Source organism: Anser brachyrhynchus, assembly GCF_964034855.1.
Source record: "Anser brachyrhynchus genome assembly, chromosome: 3".
NCBI lineage: Eukaryota > Metazoa > Chordata > Aves > Anseriformes > Anatidae > Anser > Anser brachyrhynchus.
Window position 1 is genome coordinate 109636133 of NC_137696.1, and position 13523 is coordinate 109649655.

General features: G+C 41.5%; 1 protein-coding gene across 1 annotated transcript in view; it reads right to left on the bottom strand.

The window, feature by feature from the left end:
• The window catches only part of LOC308192403 (uncharacterized protein), a 173236-nt gene that overhangs the window by 27388 nt on the left and 132325 nt on the right, over nucleotides 1-13523 (bottom strand). Inside the window, exons 9-11 of the mRNA XM_080585974.1 lie at nucleotides 9855-9929; nucleotides 9042-9140; nucleotides 3699-4396 (exon numbers count right to left, since the gene is read on the bottom strand). The gene's annotated coding sequence lies outside the window, so the exon portion shown is untranslated. The remainder of the gene's footprint in view (nucleotides 1-3698; nucleotides 4397-9041; nucleotides 9141-9854; nucleotides 9930-13523) is intronic.

Genomic DNA, 13523 nt, shown 5'->3' on the forward strand with positions numbered 1-13523 from the left:
CTCAGACCAACCAATAACTTTAGTATGCCAGCCATAGAGCAAGGACTTACTGCTCTATTCTAGCTTTATAGCAAAAGGAAGTATTTTTATGATGTGGAAAGTATTAGGAGGGTAGAAGGTACCACAAACTACTCAGAAACATTGACATTTTCAAAGCAGTTTCAAACATCCTCTCAGAAGGAACAGTTTTATAGGACAGTGCCCCCAAGCCTCTCACTCCCCTCTACTGATGTTAATGTCTTGGAATATATATGGAAAAAAATAAAGACATCTTTACAAGGTATCCTCACAGTATCTTGAAAAGGACAAACACGCAGAAGGGGCTTTACAGAGATACCCCATGAAGTTCCCCATTTCTTCCTCCCTCCCTGTGTCATGGCAGGAGGAAGGGCAGTTATAATAAATACAGGATTCCCCCAAAAAAATAAGACAGGCTTTTCTGAAAACACCATGTACACAAGATTGTTTCCCATTTCTTTCCCCTCTGGTGGTTAGAGTCCAGATTACATAGGCACGCCTTATCACTGAAAACAGACAATTAAATATGAGAACGGCTGTCAAGAGTATGGTCTATATTCTTGTGAAACCATTTCACCATTTTTCCACAAACAGGAAAATATTTAGCAAGAGGTGTGCAAACTGGGTACAGATGCAAGAGTGTGATTGAAAGGTGGATGTCATCTGCTGACAGCAGATCTAGACATACGGACTCAGCATGAAAAATATACCCTTTTTCCTCCAGACCGAGAATTTTCTTCCATTGGCCTAAAATGATTGTTACTTTTATTCTGAAATTTCAAATAGTTTCTATTCACACTTCCAATAGCAATCTATCATCTGCAGTCCCATATTTACAGTATTTCTCTGAAAAACTCCTGACCACAGCAAAAATATTCACCTGCTTGCTCACACAGACCAAAGCATTTGAGCCATTGGAAAATACAGCAGAGAACAAAACATTCAGCTGTTAAAGCCCACTCATCCAGCTAGCTTCTCTGTCCTTCTCTCTAAGAGCCTTGCAGAACTTCAGTTCAGTGGTATGAGAAACTCCCAAATCTGGGAAGTGGTCAGACTGCAGAGAAAGTACTTTCCAACTGCTTTGATGTATTCTGGTGCAACTCTACATTACTTCAAAAGCCCTGGAGACACACACTGCAGTAATATAAGGGATGAAATTTGTCCTGATATTTTTCACCACTAAAATCCTGCATAATCCTCATTTTGAAGACTTAAGTGAGACTTAAGCAGTACATAGCCTCGTACCAGGTCCTCTTTGTGTTGGCACAAATTTCACCCAGGCAAGACAATATTTGCTCAGGTGCAGTACCTTGGGTGAGAGTTAATCCCTTTCATTTCTGACACAATAGTTATTATGTACAATAACTAATAAAAGCCGCTCTCAAGATCGACAACCTACACATTTTCAATTTCCTCTCATGTACTCCTTAGCCTTTCATAAGCTCCTTTGATCCTGTATAGGTGTCAATCTTTGCATGCTTATAGGTCACAAGAAAGTTCATCTCATGTTAATAGCCCAGCCACCTTAGGATGCATTGATTTTAATCCATTTCCAAATTTAAATTTACCATCCTGTTTCAGACACTTCATTATTCTTGAAGATGCCAAGTCGCAGGGACTGTGATTTTGCTTGGACTCTGTATTAAAGAGGAAAACGTCAAGACAAATACGAAAGCTTCCTTCTTGCCTGGCCTGTTGGGGACAGACATATGTATGTACACTGCACCCTTCTTTATCAGTGGAAAACTTGGTTATTTCAGGCAGGATTTATTTGGGCTACTAAACCAGGAGCCCAAATTCATGAGACAGTGATCTTACATGAATAATCCAAAATACACAACAGCTCGAAATACAACTCCACCTCCAACACGTTCATGTGCTCAGGACACACTGGGAAATCTGCAGTGAGGAAGGACTCCACGGCTGGGGAAAGACAGAGGGGCTGCCAGAAGGAAGGGACCCTAGGAGAGCTCATGGTGCTGCTGATGGCTTCTCCTCATTTCTTCCCCTTTTTCTGTTTCTCCCCATTTGTTCTACTGGAGGAGTAAGATGTCCTGCATAGTTTTTCCCCCTTTTTTTCCCCCCACAAACCACCAGTACCAGACCAATGCTCCCAAAATTCTGCATTCTTTGCTTTTTCAGACAGGACCAGATGCTGCCAGAGACAGTGAGCAAGGCTAGAGGGACTGGACTTAATCTTTTCTGGGAAGGCAAACCTTATAGGATTGTTTGTTTTCATTCTGCTGTAAGACATTCCAGCTAGTGGGAAGTTTCAAGAACTTGTTCCAATGGCTTGTTTCTCCTGCTCTCTCCCATGACAAATTGAAATCAATATTTTTGGATTCTTCTCATTCCCTTAAAGACTCTCTCTTGCCTTCTCCTCCCCCCTCCCCCTTCCGAGGTCACACAAACTTTGCTTTGGACTCCAAACTATTAATTTTTCACATTACTCATTTTAGGTGTCTGAAAAGCTTCTTACTCATCAGCCCATAGAAGGAAGTGTTCCTTCCCCCTCTCCTCCCCCCCCCCCCCCTTTTTTTTTTTAAAGACAAAGAGATATGTATCTCAGCAGCAGAAATGAAATTTCCTTCATGCCATCACAACAAGGTGTCTCGAAGCCCCATTTGCCATCCCCTGCTTGGCACGCACTTGTTGGCTCTGTTTTGTGCTCACTCCGAGCCCCATTTCTCTGGGAAAAGAGCCAAAAAAAAAAAAAGTGCCAGTCAAGGAAATCCAGGGTGGCTTTTCCTGCAGGTGAAGTAACTGCGGGAAATGGTTGTGAAGCTGATTTCTCACCAAAAACTGGGTTGCTCATCACTGACTTCTGGTAGCCACCAGCTTAAGCTTAAACTAACTAGAGATTAAAAGCTCTGTAGCCCAGTGTTGGCCTCCAAAGCTCAGCAAGGATTCCTGTCAGCAATGGCTGGAGAAGAGATGAGCCTGTAACACAGGAAGTGGCTTGTGAAGCAAGAGGCAGCCTTCCTCATTTACCAACAGTTCCCTTTTCTGCTCGGCTCCTCTCCCGGACCCATTTGGACTAGCCAAGGAATATAACAGTGCAACCCTACCTGTCAGCAGGGAAGCGTGTTTGTGCCTCTCATTCCTCTATCTCTACCAGAGCTTGGCTCTTGGATCTCCTCAGGCTCCTGATAACCTCCTGATGTTACCACAGCTGTTTGTTTAACATAAACCCATAAAATTCCTGTGGTTGCCACATCGCCCTTTTCTCCTGTCCACACCCAGGACCTCCTCATCTTCTTACATCCCATAAACAACTCCCTGCAGGGTCCACATTTACTGTGATAACTAACAAGTCCATTAAAACTTCAGCTCTGACACACATTTTATACAGCAGTCTTCAGTGCCCTGCTGTCAGGTAAGACTTTGCTGAGGCATTCAGACTTTACCAATAAAATAATATTTGTATTCTCACAATCATCTACTGAAATCTCCAAGAATGCCATAGCAATAGCTATGAAGTACTTTTAAGGAAATATATATATATATATATATTTATATTTATATTTTTTAAGGATATATATATATATATATTTTTTTTTTCCCCATAGAAACTTCAACAAGTTTAACTTTATGTAGACAGGGTGGAAAGCTTTTCACAAAGCCAAAAAAAAAAAAAAAAAGAGCAGATATTGCTACAAAGCCAGTTTTGTCCAGCTCACCTATTCCTTTGGTTCGGAATGGATCAGATGCAAGTAGCGCCATAATCAAGTTTTTCTGGTTTGGACCCTGGGTGGACAGAATATAACTGAAATCCAGATGAGCCACATTTTTTACATCAGGTAAGCCAACATCACATACAGGGCAAAACAAAGCAATTTGCAAATGTCTCTATCTAGGCTGCAGGTCTGAAAAATATGCTGAGCTGCTTGTGCTTGTTTGGAAACTCTCTTAAGTCAGCAAGAAGGTCTCTACTTTCTGCATTGCTTCATCCCTACCTGGGACAAGGTCCTGTGCAATTGTTTGTACAGCTGGATAGAGCATTCAGGATGTCTGTTTGAGATGCAAGTCCTAATTCCCCTCCTGTCGGTCACTTGAGAATGTATTTTCTGACAGGCTGTCTTATACACAGTTTCTTCATTCAGTTTTCTCTGAAGCTGGGATTTTGATAAACGCGTAGGTCCATGATTACATGATGTGATAGTAAAAGATAAGGAAAATACTAGACAGTCTGTATTAAGAGTTTTTTAAGAGTTTTTCTTTTAATAAAACAAATATCAGGAAGTGTTTATTTGTACGTACCTTTCTGCAAGTCCTCAGCCTGTTTCCCAATCAAAGAAAATGTTGCTCACGCAGCAGCAATAAAGCTGTCATACTGCCTTCGGCTGTAACTCGCAATCTGTCCATAACCGATACTCCACTGAAAAGAAAAGGTGCAGGCCCTCAGTTGGGATGAATTGACTGGCAAGGGGCTGTGCTACTTTTCAGCTTTTTTTTTTTTTTTGGCAAACGCATTTAAATCCTCCAATATGAACTTATGTCATTTTGTCAGGGTGCTTTACCCACAGAAGCTTCAGAAATTAATCATGCTTTCTCTGCAATCATGGAAACATCACTGAGTTAGCATGAAATTACTTTTCAATTTTTTCCCTCATTTTTTTTCCACCTTTTCCTACTCCCCACAAATACCTGTCCTGGCTGAAAATACCACATCGTATTTTATGGAGGATTTTATCTGTGACAGTTAACAAGATTCTGCAAATTATTTTTAAGACTGCTGCATCTTTGACATTTCTTAAATTGTTTTACAGACTTTGTTGCTGTTTGGTTACACTCACAGACACCTGTAAATTCAATATCTTCAGAGACAGTCTCCTGTTCCACACTTTCGCAAACTTCCAGATTTGTGATTCATTTTAGAAAAAAAATGGTCAGCAAAAAAAAAGTTCCTTTTTTTTTGGTTATGTTTCGCAGGAAAAATGTAAAACACTGATGAACAAGAACTGCAGAAGAAAATATTGGAGCAGGGAGCTGTGTTTATAAAAATTTTCTTGTCAGTTTAATGTACGTGAAATGAAAGATACACTATAAAGCCTGTTAATAAAAGATATTTCCAAGCTAAACCAAAGTCAACGGCAGTATTTTTGCTCAACTTTAAACATTATTAGTTTCATAACTAATTCACAATTGCTAATATTTTGCCTTGATGAACTCTGTGCTGCCTCTTCATTATGAAAGTGCTGCAAGGTAATACAGCAGTTACATGACAATGCAAATAGGACCCATTCAATTTGCACAAAAAAAGGTTGCAAGGAGCAATTAGCACTTCATTAATATGATATAAAATGCTAATTTGCCATATATCCCAAGTGACTCAAAACTCCTTTCCATCCATATGTGCAAATAATAGTTAATATGATGCAGTGTGTGTGAATCAGGTTCATGGTGCATTAGCCGGAATCTCTGTGTCAGTTTTCTGTATAATAGCTATTAGTTAATATGAACAGTAGCTCAGATTTAACCTATGACAGCAGTGTTAAATGATAAAAGGATCTGCTGGCAGCAATATCTCATAATTCCACCCCTGTAAAGTTCTCCCTTCCTTGCTATCCAGGATGAAGTATTGGGAACTGACTTCTAATCTAATTTATAAAGCAGATTGAAATGAAGTGCTGGTAGCACTCAGCTCGGCTGCTCAGCATTTTGAGAGGCAAGATCATTCCTGGTGACTTGCACAGCTCAGGCATTTGAGCACTCACTGGCAGCTTCTAATGATCAAAGTATTTGACTTAAATAATTGATTTATTTATACCAGTAAAGAAGCTCCAGGGGGTTGTGAATATTATGAGATATAATCACACCACTAGGGAATTAGAGACACTCAGATGTGCCTTGTGCCTGCTAATGCCCTGCGGGTGTGATTAGGATATCACACATCAAAGGAATTTGCTCTAAAATTTTTCATATAATAAATTAATAAAAGTAATTTATTTAAATAATTCCACTGATTTAACGGGACAGATCTGATGCGAGATGCTGTGTGCAATGAACTACAGTGATGGGGGCTGATGCAGGACAGAAGAGAAGCCCTGACCATCTCCAGTAACTACCACAGCACCAGCAGAGTCCTCTGGCTAGCAGCCCCAGATGAGGTGTTAGCATCACCTCAAAGCTTACTGCCTGTGATGAGATTTTAGCCAACCTGCATTGTTTGAGATGGAGTAAATGGTGCTCCTTCAGTGAATCCTTTGCAGAAGAGAAATGTTGATTACCAGTGACACAGAAGGCAGTACAGCATGCTGGCACAGGCAAGCTCAGCGAGAGCTGAAACACCTCGTGGATAACCCAGTCTCCTCTGACCAGGTTTTTTGTTCAGGTTTTAAAGAAGAAAAACTGCCTTACTGGTTTATATGGTGTGGCCATCGTAGACTACAAGTGTTTTACAGTCCTTAACGCACTTTCACCCCAGCATACAAAAACAATACAGAAATGTCCTTATTTCAATTGTATTCATAAGAAATTGAGTCACACAAGAGACCAACTAACTTGCTCAAGGGCACACAGAGTCTGTGGCAGACCAGGGGATTAAATTTGTACTGAGTTTGTGTAGTTTGCTTCTATTCCAAAAGTACATGGGCTTTTCCACAAGGACATTACAGAGTACATTACAGCAACAGGCAATTAACATCATGTTATCTTTAACCTCGTCTCCTGCAAGGGAAGTATACAGACGTTTCAATTCCAGAGGTACAATTCTTTCCTGTATCCAGGACTCACAGGGAAGCAATAAGGGCAATGATAGGAAACACAAAGGCAGCCTTTCAGCAAAAGGATGTGCTTAACCCCTGTGGTTCCTCTTTGGTATGAAGACAGAAAGCAGTATGTGGGGACATGTTGTGCCTTGGACAAACTAGTACTCCAGGTGAAAAACATGACGGCTATTCCTGGGTTGCAGAAAGAATGAGTAAATAAGACTTATTGAAACCACATCTCTACTCCCCTGGGGTCAGGCATAGTCTGTCTTCAATGCCCTCCAAAGACGTTGCAAGAGAACTCCAAAGAAGCAACGCTGTTTAAACAAGTCGTGCAAGTTGTAAGTAAAGAAATCAACAACAGTTATAAATTTATCCAAAAGCACCGTCTCTGTGGCTAAAATTAGAAGGGGAGGGCTTCAATTGATTTGTTCATGCCTATGGGCAAAAGCCTGAGGCTGCGTTCAACTATTCCACACTTAAGTGCCATTCCCATCCTTGTGTATCTGTTCTGATTATGGCACAAGAAGCATTGTGCATGCCTGCTGGGCCCATTATCAGCCTAAGTCACAGGAAGAGGTACCCAGAGACATATCACAAATCAGATATCCATCATATCATATGTGTTTTTGTTGCAAGGGTCTGAAGTCAGCTACCCCAAATGCATCCAAAATTCAGTCTCTCTCACTCAGCGAGTTCAAAGGAAACCTCTCCAGTCTTGGAATTTCAGGATTTAAACTGAGTCTGGAGTCATGCAGTCCACTACCAATTAGCCTGACAGTGTTACACATAGCATGCTGTGTTGAAAACAAATGTACGCATTTCTCTCTGTTTAGAACCTCTTTTTTTCTATACATCATTTTTCCTACATGTACATAATAAATACAGTCAGTCCTACTAATGCAGATTTACTGGGGACTTTTTTCTTCCCCCATCTTGGGCATTCACTCAATGGGATGCAACATAGGCTCTGTGAGAGTGCAGCCCCCACATTTAATAAGGCTGGTTCTGCCCATATTGTCTTGTAACGTGACATCTATTTGCCTTGTATTAATTATGTCACTGTGATTTCTGGGTTAACCCATACTGATTTAGCTTTGTAGAATCAAAATGAATACAGTTACTGTAAAGAACCAGAAGAACTCAGAAATAGTATTCATATACGGGCCCATCTTTAAATAGAAGGATAAAATTCAGGAAATCACTGACATAACTATGATCATTTGAGACAGTCGTGTCACCAACTCTGATCCCAATTTCAAATTCTTCTTGTTTTCTGTGACTGCCAACTTGAGCTTCAACAGCCACCTGATCTGAGGGAGTCTGATGCTGACTGGGTAATCTCAGACGTGATGCCAGACTGGATTATAACACGGTTCAGTAATTCTGATCCTAATGCTATCTCAACATGCATCCCACAGCATGGATGCCTGTTAGTTAAAACTTCAAATACAAGGAGTCTATCCTTGAAGCACACCATCAAGTTCACAAGCATCCAGTGAAGATCAAGGACTATTAACAACATCAGGTCTTAGAACAGAGGGGTTGGTTTGATTGTTTGTTTTTTTTTTAACAGCATGTGCTTTGTTATCTCTATCAGCTGTGGCCCGTGTGTTACTCTCAAGGTTCACAACAGCTACAACACCTTGAGCAAACCAACTTCTTAGGAACCCAGAGAAGTGAATCACAGAGAGACCAGAAAGCGCAGACTTCGATGTCTCAGCAATTAAATTACTTATTCTTGATTGGAGACAAAACTTGAATGTCAAGGAACATAACAGTATTAAAAGATGATGCTTATAAATGTGCTAGAATATTCCACGATTATTTTTAAATACAAATATTATTTATTTCTATACATGGAGGTCTATAAGGGACTATGAAATTCTCTTTATTTGCATGCAGTGGTGCCCTTGGGTTTAGCTAAAATGAAGGGTAGCTAGAATTTCTCAAACCTCAACCCCAACAGAGCAATGAGGAGCATGGAGGGACCTTGTATCTACTATTAGTGTAACAACAGCATGCCAACTGGCAAACCATGGCCAAGCTCAGAGGAAGGAACCTGCATGCCAACACAGGCATGTGAATCACAGGACAAAGGTGACTAAAGAGTAGCTTTTGTGAGCAGGATCTGGCCTTGCAAGCTTGGCCATAGCAAACCAGGCATGGTAGTGACTAACGCATGGTTCTGATGAGCCAAACCACAGAGACAGCCCAGGAACCAGTAGGAAGGTCAAGGCTTGGGGTGATAGTGGCTCATTTTCCCAAGGATACAGAAGTGTGATATTTGCATAAACTGAATCTCTGACTTGCCTCCATCTTCATCCTCCATTGCAGTAATTCAGTCTGAAGGTAACAGATGCATGAATCACCATGTCAACTCACACCCAAGTGAAAGACGCCAAGTAAAATCTAGGGTTGGAAAGGAGGCTTTTCAGGGCACATGAAGCCAACAGTAAACCCAGCAAGGCCAGGGGTCTTTAGAGGTGAGAGGCAGGGGGGCAGATCTCCACTGATGAGTGGCTTCCCCTTCTCCAGAAAGCCACCCGCCTTGCAGCCTCTCACACCACCTGAATTCAGTTAGAAGCTACTCTCCCTCATCCCAGTGCTGGTGTCCCCAGCATTGTGAAATCTTAGTGCTGGCAGTGTTTGCAGCTGTAGGAAATAAGATATAAACTCTAGTGTCATCAGTACACTGCTGGCAATGGAGCCTGGTAACCCTATCACTTGTTAGGGCCTGAAGGAACAAAAAAAAAAAAATACAGTTAAATAAACCACAGACGTGGTGATTAGCAGCAGACCTGCCTGCTCATTCTGCCTGGAAAGGAAATTCCCTCCTTTTGAGCTGGCTGTTAATGTGCCACTCTCCTCCAAAAAATGTGTGACATAAGACGGCATTGTCCTCCTGAACCAGCCAGGCTCCTCAGCAAAAGTTTCAAATTTGGGACTTCAGTTAGATGATTAAATCCACACTTACTCACACAAAAAAGGGTGCTTAGGGGCTTTGAGAGTTCAGATGTATGAAAGAGATTAGTGCCAACATGAGGCACAGCAGTTTGAAAGTGCCACTCCAGGTACTGATCTCCTGGTCTGGCCACCCCATAGTCATGGAGGGGGATACCCTACCTTGCATGGCTGCTTACTCTATATTCTTCCTCCACGCCTTGTGGGCCACATGGACCTTCTTTTTGAGAAGAAGTTCTGTGAATCAAATGAAAAAAAGTGTTAACTGCAGGGCCCAATTCAGTCCGTGGTGTACGCTTGTAGAGATATAGCCAATACCATCCTGGGAGGAACTCAGTGACACATTTCTACATGAAGTAGAAAGAATAACACTTATCTTTTTAGAACTTTATATTGCGCCTGATAAAATCAGTAGGAAATTTGTCTTTGGTTTCAAAGGGAGTAGAAGCTGTACTATAAATTTTAAATAGAGTTTGCAAGGTATTTTTTTTAATCTTGCCTTCTTCCAGAAAGTTACAAAATGAGAACAGCTTCTTTGCAACTGATGAAAACAAATGTAGAACTCATTACTGCTTAACACCCATTGTACATGACAGAAGCACTGTGTTTTTTTAAAGTGCTCTCCCTGTTTGATGAAGAGCTGCAATGATTTTAAGTAAAATGTTTAAATCTAACTCCTCATTACTTGAAGCCCCTCACCCCCCTGCTAGCCTGACAGGCTTGGAGGCTGTGAAAGGAGGAATGTAATGAGTATACATTAATGTTATATGCTTTCCACAGTTCTTGTTCTGGTGTGACCAGATTTATGTACAGAGTAGCTTGAATGTAATCCATCAAGATTATACATAGCATTGGTTTCAACATTTCTGCAGGTAGCACAGACTCCAAACTCTCTTAGCTGCGGTTGTATGAAAGGAACTGAGATGTGGTGACACAATGTTCATTTGTTTTGGTGGCAAGACTCAATTAAAACAACATAACGGGGTTTAAAAAAATACTAATCTGTGAAAAAATGTGAAAGTGAGTTAAGTAAAACCTTCAAATATTCCCTTGTTCAGGACAAGCTGTGTGGGCTGACAGCTGCTCCCAGGGGAGCAAGAGGTCTTAGAAAAAGCCCTGCTGCAAAAGGACTGGCTGTTAAGGCAAATCCCCACCAGTTGGAGCCCTGAGGAGGGTGAAGCCCAGCTATTGATGCCCAAACACAGAGAAGACATTGTAAAGGAAACATGGGGGATGAGAATGGCAGTGGAGGAAACAAAATAAGGACTGCGTCCCACACAGGGGGACAACAAACTTGGGAAAGAAAGAAACCACTTTTTCGCTCGACAGTTTTCAGGAAGAAAGACATGTCCCGTGGTGTTCAAAACACCACCTGGGCAATTAGGGTCACCCCATGCTACCTCTGCTTGAGGCATGGAGGAGGACAAGACTGTGGATTCTTAAAAAGAAAACATAAGTACAAGGAGGCTTCTTTGCAAGGAAGAATCATTTCAGTTGCTGCCATCATTGATGGACACACACAAAAAGTGACCGGAGTATTTCTAACTTTCCATTTTTATCACAAGTTTTGCAATAGCCAAGGTTGTTCCCAGAACCCCAGGATCCTAGGGCCTTGTCAGCAGAGCTCTCATTTTCCAAAAAGGACTGAAGTCCAACCAAGTCATGTTTTAAAGTCTTTTCTTTTCACACACAAGCTATAATCACAGATGTTCCACAAACTGTTAGAAATAAGTTTTAGAAAGTCTCAGGCAGGGGCGGGCAAGGGAAATGAAGAAGAGACACATAAGGAGCCTTGGCTCTGTAGAGCTCAGAGTAGCTTCACAGAGCTAGAATTGCTGTAGAGAAAAAAAGCTCTCATTGTTATTATACATTGTCCAGAGCCACAAAAGGATTGAAATTGAAGGCAATAATCATAATAATTTACATTAGAGAGTGCCTTTCTTTGAGGAACTTATAGGTAATTTTACACACCTGCAACTCTCATATGCCATTACACCTCTCTATGTTGTCACCTCTCTATGTTGTTACTCTTATAGTTGTTTCATGGCACAGCATATAGAAGCCCTGAAAGTTAAAATGCCACGACCAAGGACACAAAGTCACAGCAGCTACCAGGACCACAGAAGTCCTCCTCCCAGACCATTCACCAAATAGATCTGTATAGTCAATGCTGTTAAGTGATATGAATACAACTACAAATGAAAAACAAAAACATTGAAGGAAGATTAAACGCTAAAGGAAGACAAGGAGTTTCCTCATTTAGCACTGCAATGTTCTAAGTCTCTGGTATACTGTTCCTAAGTTCTTCTAATACATGAGTCGCAGAAGAGCAGGACAAATTGCTGGAGTCCTCCACATGAAAGAATATTTCCCATGTGTGAAGTTGGATTTATTTTCCCAGAATTTTATTCCCCCAGAACCTCTTTCCATGAAATAAATACACTCAGGGAGAGGAATCTATTTGCAACCTTCATCCTTCACAGTGAATTGCCTATGATAAAGGTTGTTCCTACAAAGTAGGTAGGGTATTCAGCTGTGGAAGTATAATTAAAAGACATCTGTACAGTTCTTGGAGTCCTCAAAGAGAAGATGTGGCTAGCAAGACCTGGGACAGCCCATTAGCAGCCTGGTTCTCTCATGACAAACTTTCATGTACACCCCGTGGCAGTTTCCATTAAGAGCAGTGTTGCATTTGTTTAAATTTGCATTAAGAACAGCAATGCTTTATTTCCTAGAAGACAAAATCATCCCAGCAATTACTTTACAAGACAAGCATCTCTGCTTTCATTTAATAATAAATAAATAAAAGGAGCTGTGTAGCTCTGGTGTGCACAGAGAGCTGCAGGAACCACTTGGAGCTGGCCACACTGAACCTACCCCAGGAGGGCTGAGGAAACTCACAGCCCTCAATGCTAGCACAATGCTAGCATTCAGTGCTAGCACAAAACCAACAGGGCACTTGCAGGAAGATGACAACAGGACAGACCCATGACCCTACAAGCCCTGCCTTGATCCTCTGCTGGCCTCCAGGGAGTCTGTGAGAAGGGTGTGCATGCCTGACAAGCATTGCTCCTTACCTTTCACGCTTTTTACAGCTCCTGCCTGGGCAAAGTAATGCTGAGGTTCATCTTTCTGTGCACAGTTAAACAGAATAAAGTGGTAGGTTTAGCATCAATAATGGCTAATACAGCTCACCCTCAAATGCTCCACCCCTTTCACTTTGCCTCACAGGTCTAAGTGTCCCAAACATGACATATCCCTAGCACATACAACAGGCCTCTAGCTTGAGACACCAAGATAAAGATGGGAAAGGGGTGTAGCCCCTGCTGCTTTAACATACTCAAAGTTTCTCTTGGACCCCTGTCTCCTGTGTTGGTACATCCATGCTCACAGCAACAAACAGTGAACTGTCCAGCTGAGGTGACATTAGGTTGGCCCTTGGTTGGACTTGATGATCTTAAAGGCCTTTTCCAACCTAAATGACTATTATAGAATGAAAATTATGAATTAGCAATGTGGTGCTGCTGTGTAGGAACTCCAGCCCTAGGCCCCAAAGCACCAAGGACAATCTGAACTGCAATATGTGGGGCAGAACAGATCTGTTTCTGGACTTATTACAGATCATGCCTTGTAGAGGCAACATACGTTTGCGTCACAAATGGTTGTGCTTCTATCGAACAAATCACAAGGAAAGATACAGCAGTGTTTATGTTTTCAAAAGCCTCACACAACAAACTAACACTGTTTCCAAATAACTACCCTAGCTGGCCACACAGCAGCAAGCACCTATGTTGTTGCAGTTAAAAAGAACAGTGTTTTAATACAGGAATA